The following is a 10,000-nucleotide window of genomic DNA, read 5'->3' on the forward strand; positions in this document are numbered from 1 at the left end:
CCTCGGCCCGCATGCCATGCCACGGCCTCGGCCCGCATGCCATGCCACGGCCTCGGCCCGCATGACATGCCACGGCCTCGGCCCGCATGCCATGCCACGGCCTCGGCCCGCATGCCTTGCCACGGCGTTGCCCAACATGCCATGCCACGGCCCGCATGTCTTGCCACGGCGTTGCCAAACATGCCATGCCACGGCCTCGGCCCGCATGCCATGCCACGGCGTCGCCCAACATGCCATGCCGCGGCCACGGCCCGCATGCCATGCCACGGCCTCGGCCCGCATGCCTTGCCACGGCGTTGCCCAACATGGCATGCCACGGCCTCGGCCCGCATGCCATGCCACGGCCTCGGCCCGCATGTCTTGCCACGGCGTTGCCAAACATGCCATGCCACGGCCTCGGCCCGCATGCCATGCCACGGCGTCGCCCAACATGCCATGCCACGGCCACAGCCACGGCCCGCATGCCATGCCACGGCCTCGGCCCGCATGCCTTGCTACGGCGTTGCCCGACATGCCATGCCACGGCCTCGGCCCGCATGCCTTGCCACCGCGTTGCCCAGCATGCCATGCCACCGCGTTGCCCGGCGTGCCATGCCTTAGCCTTGGCCAACATGTCGAGCCACGGCCTCGGCCCGCATGCCTTGCTACGGCGTCGCCCAACATGCCATGCCACGGCCTCGGCCCGCATGCCATGCCACGGCCTCGGCCCGCATGCCTTGGTACGGCGTCGCCCAACATGCCATGCCACGGCCTCGACCCGCATTACATGCCACGGCCTCGGCCCGCATTACATGCCACGGCCTCGGCCCGCATGACATGCCACGGCCTCGGCCCGCATGCCATGCCACGGCCTCGGCCCGCATGCCATGCCATGCCACGGCCCGCATGTCTTGCCACGGCGTTGCCAAACATGCCATGCCACGGCCTCGGCCCGCATGCCATGACACGGCGTCGCCCAACATGCCATGCCACGGCCACGGCCCGCATGCCTTGCTACGGCCTCGGCCCGCATGCCATGACACGGCGTCGCCCAACATGCCATGCCACGGCCTCGGCCCGCATGCCTTGCTACGGCGTTGCCCAACATGCCATGCCACGGCCTCGGCCCGCATGCCTTGCCACCGCGTTGCCCAGCATGCCATGCCACCGCGTTGACCGGCGTGCCATGCCTTAGCCTTGGCCAACATGTCGAGCCACGGCCTGGGCCAAACTTGCCATGACACGGCCTCGGCCCGCATGCCATGCCACGGCCTCGGCCCGCATGACATGCCACGGCCTCGGCCCGCATGCCTTGCTACGGCGTCGCCCAACATTCCATGCCACGGCCTCGGCCCGCATGCCAAGCCACGGCCTCGGCCCGCATGACATGCCACGGCCTCGGCCCGCATGCCTTGCCACGACGTCGCCCAACTTGCCATGCCACGGCCTCGGCCCGCATGCCATGCCACGGCCTCGGCTCGCATGACATGCCACGGCCTCGGCCCGCATGCCTTGCTACGGCGTCGCCCAACATGCCATGCCACGGCCTCGGCCCGCATGACATGCCACGGCCTCGGACCGCATGCCTTGCTACGGCGTCGCCCAACATGCCATGCCACGGCCCCGGCCCGCATGCCTTGCCACCGCGTTGCCCGGCATGCCATGCCACCGCGTTGCCCGGCGTGCCATGCCTTAGCCTTGGCCAACATGTCGTGCCACGGCCTCGGCCCGCATGCCATGCCATGCCACGGCCCGCATGTCTTGCCACGGCGTTGCAAACATGCCATGCCACGGCCTCGGCCCGCATGCCTTGCTACGGCGTCGCCCAACATGCCATGCCACGGCCTCGGTCAGCATGCCATGCCATGGCACCGCCTTGTCCAGCACGCCGTGCCGCAGCGTTGGCCAGCATGCCTTGGCCGGCATGCCATGCCAATGCCTTGGGCCAACATGGCGTGCCACGGGCTGGGCCATGCCGGTCCGTTGCCCGGCATGCCACGGCCGTGGCGGCATGGCAAGCCACGGCCTCGGCCGTGGCGGCATGGCAAGCCACGGCCTGGGCGCGGCCTTGCGCGGCCTGGGCGCGGCCTTGCGCGGCCTGGGCGCGGCCTTGGGCAGCATGGCGTGGCATCCGCGCGGGCGTGGGCGGCCTGGCATGCGCGCGGCATGGGCAGCACGGCATGGCATGCGCACGGCCTGGGCGGCCTGGCATGCAGCCGGCCTAGCATGCCCGCGGCGTGGGCAGCACGGCATGGCATGCGCACGGCCTGGGCGGCCTGGCATGCAGCTGGCCTGGGCAGCACGGCATGGCATGCGCACGGCCTGGGCGGCCTGGCATGCAGCCGGCCAGGGCAGCCTGGCCTGGCATGCCCGCGGCGTGGGCAGCGTGGCCTGTGCGAATACCGCGCGCGTGGTCTTTTGACCACGGTGCGCGTGTTGCGCGCATGGTCGCGCACGCCTTTGCACGCAACGCACGTCTAGTGATAAGAACCGCAGCCAAGGCAGCCCAGCCCCAAGGCCATGGCCAGCAGCATGGCATGCCACGGCCAAGGCAGGCCAGCCAAAGCCAGCAGCATGCCATGCCAAGGCCAAGGCCAGCAGCATGCCATGCCACGGCCAAGGCAGCCCAGCCAAAGCCAGCAGCATGCCATGCCAAGGCCAAGGCCAGCAGCATGCCATGCCACGGCCAAGGCAGCCCAGCCAAAGCCAGCAGCATGCCATGCCAAGGCCTAGGCCAGCAGCATGCCTTGCCACGGCCAAGGCAGGCCTGCCAAAGCCAGCAGCATGCCATGCCAAGGCCAAGGCCAGCAGCATGCCATGCCACGGCCAAGGCAGCCCAGCCAAAGCCAGCAGCATGCCATGCCAAGGCCTAGGCCAGCAGCATGCCATGCCACGGCCAAGGCAGCCCAGCCAAAGCCAGCAGCATGCCATGCCAAGGCCTAGGCCAGCAGCATGCCATGCCACGGCCAAGGCAGGCCTGCCAAAGCCAGCAGCATGCCATGCCATGCCAAGGCCAAGGCCAGCAGCATGCCATGCCACGGCCAAGGCAGCCCAGCCAAAGCCAGCAGCTTGCCATGCCAAGGCCAAGGCCAGCAGCATGCCATGCCACGGCCAAGGCAGCCCAGCCAAAGCCAGCAGCATGCCATGCCAAGGCCAAGGCCAGCAGCATGCCATGCCACGGCCAAGGCAGGCCTGCCAAAGCCAGCAGCATGCCATGCCAAGGCCAAGGCCAGCAGCATGCCATGCCACGGCCAAGGCAGCCCAGCCAAAGCCAGCAGCATGCCATGCCAAGGCCTAGGCCAGCAGCATGCCATGCCACGGCCAAGGCAGGCCAGCCAAAGCCAGCAGCATGCCATGCCAAGGCCAAGGCCAGCAGAATGCCATGCCACGGCCAAGGCAGGCCAGCCAAAGCCAGCAGCATGCCATGCCAAGGCCAAGGCCAGCAGCATGCCATGCCACGGCCAAGGCAGCCCAGGCAAAGCCAGCAGCATGCCATGCCAAGGCCTAGGCCAGCAGCATGCCATGCCACGGCCAAGGCAGGCCAGCCAAAGCCAGCAGCATGCCATGCCAAGGCCAAGGCCAGCAGCATGCCATGCCACGGCCAAGGCAGCCCAGCCAAAGCCAGCAGCATGCCAGGCCAAGGCCTTGGCCAGCAGCATGCCATGCCACGGCCAAGGCAGGCCTGCCAAAGCCAGCAGCATGCCATGCCAAGGCCAAGGCCAGCAGCATGCCATGCCACGGCCAAGGCAGCCCAGCCAAAGCCAGCAGCATGCCATGCCAAGGCCTAGGCCAGCAGCATGCCATGCCACGGCCAAGGCAGCCCAGCCAAAGCCAGCAGCATGCCATGCCAAGGCCAAGGCCAGCAGCATGCCATGCCACGGCCAAGGCAGCCCAGCCAAAGCCAGCAGCATGCCATGCCAAGGCCTAGGCCAGCAGCATGCCATGCCACGGCCAAGGCAGCCCAGCCAAAGCCAGCAGCTTGCCATGCCAAGGCCAAGGCCAGCAGCATGCCATGCCACGGCCAAGGCAGCCCAGCCAAAGCCAGCAGCATGCCATGCCAAGGCCAAGGCCAGCAGCATGCCATGCCAAGGCCAAGGCCAGCAGCATGCCATGCCACGGCCAAGGCAGCCCAGCCAAGGCCAGCAGCATGCCATGCCACGGCCTAGGCAGCCCAGCCAAAGCCAGCAGCTTGCCATGCCAAGGCCAAGGCCAGCAGCATGCCATGCCACGGCCAAGGCAGCCCAGCCAAAGCCAGCAGCATGCCATGCCAAGGCCAAGGCCAGCAGCATGCCATGCCACGGCCAAGGCAGCCCAGCCAAAGCCAGCAGCATGCCATGCCAAGGCCAAGGCCAGCAGCATGCCATGCCACGGCCAAGGCAGCCCAGCCAAAGCCAGCAGCATGCCATGCCAAGGCCTAGGCCAGCAGCATGCCTTGCCACGGCCAAGGCAGGCCTGCCAAAGCCAGCAGCATGCCATGCCAAGGCCAAGGCCAGCAGCATGCCATGCCACGGCCAAGGCAGCCCAGCCAAAGCCAGCAGCATGCCATGCCAAGGCCTAGGCCAGCAGCATGCCATGCCACGGCCAAGGCAGCCCAGCCAAAGCCAGCAGCATGCCATGCCAAGGCCTAGGCCAGCAGCATGCCATGCCACGGCCAAGGCAGGCCTGCCAAAGCCAGCAGCATGCCATGCCAAGGCCAAGGCCAGCAGCATGCCATGCCACGGCCAAGCCAGCCCAGCCAAAGCCAGCAGCATGCCATGCCAAGGCCTAGGCCAGCAGCATGCCATGCCACGGCCAAGGCAGCCCATCCAAAGCCAGCAGCATGCCATGCCAAGGCCTAGGCCAGCAGCATGCCATGCCACGGCCAAGGCAGGCCAGCCAAAGCCTGCGGCATGCCATGCCAAGGCCAAGGCCAGCAGCATGCCATGCCACGGCCAAGGCAGCCCAGCCAAAGCCAGCAGCATGCCATGCCAAGGCCTAGGCCAGCAGCATGCCATGCCACGGCCAAGGCAGGCCTGCCAAAGCCAGCAGCATGCCATGCCAAGGCCAAGGCCAGCAGCATGCCATGCCACGGCCAAGGCAGCCCAGCCAAAGCCAGCAGCATGCCATGCCAAGGCCAAGGGCAGCAGCATGCCATGCCACGGCCAAGGCAGGCCAGCCAAAGCCAGCAGCATGCCATGCCAAGGCCAAGGCCAGCAGCATGCCATGCCACGGCCAAGGCAGCCCAGCCAAAGCCAGCAGCATGCCATGCCAAGGCCAAGGCCAGCAGCATGCCATGCCACGGCCAAGGCAGCCCAGCCAAGGCCAGCAGCATGCCATGCCACGGCCAAGGCAGCCCAGCCAAAGCCAGCAGCTTGCCATGCCAAGGCCAAGGCCAGCAGCATGCCATGCCACGGCCAAGGCAGCCCAGCCAAAGCCAACAGCATGCCATGCCAAGGCCAAGGCCAGCAGCATGCCATGCCACGGCCAAGGCAGCCCAGCCAAAGCCAGCAGCATGCCATGCCAAGGCCAAGGCCAGCAGCATGCCATGCCACGGCCAAGGCAGCCCAGCCAAAGCCAGCAGCATGCCATGCCAAGGCCTAGGCCAGCAGCATGCCATGCCACGGCCAAGGCAGGCCTGCCAAAGCCAGCAGCATGCCATGCCAAGGCCAAGGCCAGCAGCATGCCATGCCACGGCCAAGGCAGCCCAGCCAAAGCCAGCAGCATGCCATGCCAAGGCCTAGGCCAGCAGCATGCCATGCCACGGCCAAGGCAGCCCAGCCAAAGCCAGCAGCATGCCATGCCAAGGCCAAGGCCAGCAGAATGCCATGCCACGGCCAAGGCAGGCCAGCCAAAGCCAGCAGCATGCCATGCCAAGGCCAAGGCCAGCAGCATGCCATGCCACGGCCAAGGCAGCCCAGGCAAAGCCAGCAGCATGCCATGCCAAGGCCTAGGCCAGCAGCATGCCATGCCACGGCCAAGGCAGGCCAGCCAAAGCCAGCAGCATGCCATGCCAAGGCCAAGGCCAGCAGCATGCCATGCCACGGCCAAGGCAGCCCAGCCAAAGCCAGCAGCATGCCAGGCCAAGGCCTTGGCCAGCAGCATGCCATGCCACGGCCAAGGCAGGCCTGCCAAAGCCAGCAGCATGCCATGCCAAGGCCAAGGCCAGCAGCATGCCATGCCAAGGCCAAGGCCAGCAGCATGCCATGCCACGGCCAAGGCAGCCCAGCCAAAGCCAGCAGCATGCCATGCCAAGGCCTAGGCCAGCAGCATGCCATGCCACGGCCAAGGCAGCCCAGCCAAAGCCAGCAGCATGCCATGCCAAGGCCAAGGCCAGCAGCATGCCATGCCACGGCCAAGGCAGCCCAGCCAAAGCCAGCAGCATGCCATGCCAAGGCCTAGGCCAGCAGCATGCCATGCCACGGCCAAGGCAGCCCAGCCAAAGCCAGCAGCATGCCATGCCAAGGCCATGGCCAGCAGCATGGCATGCCACGGCCAAGGCAGGCCAGCCAAAGCCAGCAGCATGCCATGCCAAGGCCAAGGCCAGCAGCATGCCATGCCACGGCCAAGGCAGCCCAGCCAAAGCCAGCAGCATGCCATGCCAAGGCCAAGGCCAGCAGCATGCCATGCCACGGCCAAGGCAGCCCAGCCAAAGCCAGCAGCATGCCATGCCAAGGCCTAGGCCAGCAGCATGCCTTGCCACGGCCAAGGCAGGCCTGCCAAAGCCAGCAGCATGCCATGCCAAGGCCAAGGCCAGCAGCATGCCATGCCACGGCCAAGGCAGCCCAGCCAAAGCCAGCAGCATGCCATGCCAAGGCCTAGGCCAGCAGCATGCCATGCCACGGCCAAGGCAGCCCAGCCAAAGCCAGCAGCATGCCATGCCAAGGCCTAGGCCAGCAGCATGCCATGCCACGGCCAAGGCAGGCCTGCCAAAGCCAGCAGCATGCCATGCCATGCCAAGGCCAAGGCCAGCAGCATGCCATGCCACGGCCAAGGCAGCCCAGCCAAAGCCAGCAGCTTGCCATGCCAAGGCCAAGGCCAGCAGCATGCCATGCCACGGCCAAGGCAGCCCAGCCAAAGCCAGCAGCATGCCATGCCAAGGCCAAGGCCAGCAGCATGCCATGCCACGGCCAAGGCAGGCCTGCCAAAGCCAGCAGCATGCCATGCCAAGGCCAAGGCCAGCAGCATGCCATGCCACGGCCAAGGCAGCCCAGCCAAAGCCAGCAGCATGCCATGCCAAGGCCTAGGCCAGCAGCATGCCATGCCACGGCCAAGGCAGCCCAGCCAAAGCCGGCAGCATGCCATGCCAAGGCCAAGGCCAGCAGAATGCCATGCCACGGCCAAGGCAGGCCAGCCAAAGCCCGCAGCATGCCATGCCAAGGCCAAGGCCAGCAGCATGCCATGCCACGGCCAAGGCAGCCCAGGCAAAGCCAGCAGCATGCCATGCCAAGGCCTAGGCCAGCAGCATGCCATGCCACAGCCAAGGCAGGCCAGCCAAAGCCAGCAGCATGCCATGCCAAGGCCAAGGCCAGCAGCATGCCATGCCACGGCCAAGGCAGCCCAGCCAAAGCCAGCAGCATGCCAGGCCAAGGCCTTGGCCAGCAGCATGCCATGCCACGGCCAAGGCAGGCCTGCCAAAGCCAGCAGCATGCCATGCCAAGGCCAAGGCCAGCAGCATGCCATGCCACGGCCAAGGCAGCCCAGCCAAAGCCAGCAGCATGCCATGCCAAGGCCTAGGCCAGCAGCATGCCATGCCACGGCCAAGGCAGCCCAGCCAAAGCCAGCAGCATGCCATGCCAAGGCCAAGGCCAGCAGCATGCCATGCCACGGCCAAGGCAGCCCAGCCAAAGCCAGCAGCATGCCATGCCAAGGCCTAGGCCAGCAGCATGCCTTGCCACGGCCAAGGCAGCCCAGCCAAAGCCAGCAGCTTGCCATGCCAAGGCCAAGGCCAGCAGCATGCCATGCCACGGCCAAGGCAGCCCAGCCAAAGCCAGCAGCATGCCATGCCAAGGCCAAGGCCAGCAGCATGCCATGCCAAGGCCAAGGCCAGCAGCATGCCATGCCACGGCCAAGGCAGCCCAGCCAAGGCCAGCAGCATGCCATGCCACGGCCAAGGCAGCCCAGCCAAAGCCAGCAGCTTGCCATGCCAAGGCCAAGGCCAGCAGCATGCCATGCCACGGCCAAGGCAGCCCAGCCAAAGCCAGCAGCATGCCATGCCAAGGCCAAGGCCAGCAGCATGCCATGCCACGGCCAAGGCAGCCCAGCCAAAGCCAGCAGCATGCCATGCCAAGGCCAAGGCCAGCAGCATGCCATGCCACGGCCAAGGCAGCCCAGCCAAAGCCAGCAGCATGCCATGCCAAGGCCTAGGCCAGCAGCATGCCTTGCCACGGCCAAGGCAGGCCTGCCAAAGCCAGCAGCATGCCATGCCAAGGCCAAGGCCAGCAGCATGCCATGCCACGGCCAAGGCAGCCCAGCCAAAGCCAGCAGCATGCCATGCCAAGGCCTAGGCCAGCAGCATGCCATGCCACGGCCAAGGCAGCCCAGCCAAAGCCAGCAGCATGCCATGCCAAGGCCTAGGCCAGCAGCATGCCATGCCACGGCCAAGGCAGGCCTGCCAAAGCCAGCAGCATGCCATGCCAAGGCCAAGGCCAGCAGCATGCCATGCCACGGCCAAGCCAGCCCAGCCAAAGCCAGCAGCATGCCATGCCAAGGCCTAGGCCAGCAGCATGCCATGCCACGGCCAAGGCAGCCCATCCAAAGCCAGCAGCATGCCATGCCAAGGCCTAGGCCAGCAGCATGCCATGCCACGGCCAAGGCAGGCCAGCCAAAGCCTGCGGCATGCCATGCCAAGGCCAAGGCCAGCAGCATGCCATGCCACGGCCAAGGCAGCCCAGCCAAAGCCAGCAGCATGCCATGCCAAGGCCTAGGCCAGCAGCATGCCATGCCACGGCCAAGGCAGGCCTGCCAAAGCCAGCAGCATGCCATGCCAAGGCCAAGGCCAGCAGCATGCCATGCCACGGCCAAGGCAGCCCAGCCAAAGCCAGCAGCATGCCATGCCAAGGCCTAGGCCAGCAGCATGCCATGCCACGGCCAAGGCAGGCCAGCCAAAGCCAGCAGCATGCCATGCCAAGGCCAAGGCCAGCAGCATGCCATGCCACGGCCAAGGCAGCCCAGCCAAAGCCAGCAGCATGCCATGCCAAGGCCAAGGCCAGCAGCATGCCATGCCACGGCCAAGGCAGCCCAGCCAAGGCCAGCAGCATGCCATGCCACGGCCAAGGCAGCCCAGCCAAAGCCAGCAGCTTGCCATGCCAAGGCCAAGGCCAGCAGCATGCCATGCCACGGCCAAGGCAGCCCAGCCAAAGCCAACAGCATGCCATGCCAAGGCCAAGGCCAGCAGCATGCCATGCCACGGCCAAGGCAGCCCAGCCAAAGCCAGCAGCATGCCATGCCAAGGCCAAGGCCAGCAGCATGCCATGCCACGGCCAAGGCAGCCCAGCCAAAGCCAGCAGCATGCCATGCCAAGGCCTAGGCCAGCAGCATGCCATGCCACGGCCAAGGCAGGCCTGCCAAAGCCAGCAGCATGCCATGCCAAGGCCAAGGCCAGCAGCATGCCATGCCACGGCCAAGGCAGCCCAGCCAAAGCCAGCAGCATGCCATGCCAAGGCCTAGGCCAGCAGCATGCCATGCCACGGCCAAGGCAGCCCAGCCAAAGCCAGCAGCATGCCATGCCAAGGCCAAGGCCAGCAGAATGCCATGCCACGGCCAAGGCAGGCCAGCCAAAGCCAGCAGCATGCCATGCCAAGGCCAAGGCCAGCAGCATGCCATGCCACGGCCAAGGCAGCCCAGGCAAAGCCAGCAGCATGCCATGCCAAGGCCTAGGCCAGCAGCATGCCATGCCACGGCCAAGGCAGGCCAGCCAAAGCCAGCAGCATGCCATGCCAAGGCCAAGGCCAGCAGCATGCCATGCCACGGCCAAGGCAGCCCAGCCAAAGCCAGCAGCATGCCAGGCCAAGGCCTTGGCCAGCAGCATGCCATGCCACGGCCA

The sequence above is a fragment of the Camellia sinensis genome, chromosome 6, assembly GCF_055761805.1.
Source record: "Camellia sinensis isolate YWXY chromosome 6, ASM5576180v1, whole genome shotgun sequence".
NCBI lineage: Eukaryota > Viridiplantae > Streptophyta > Magnoliopsida > Ericales > Theaceae > Camellia > Camellia sinensis.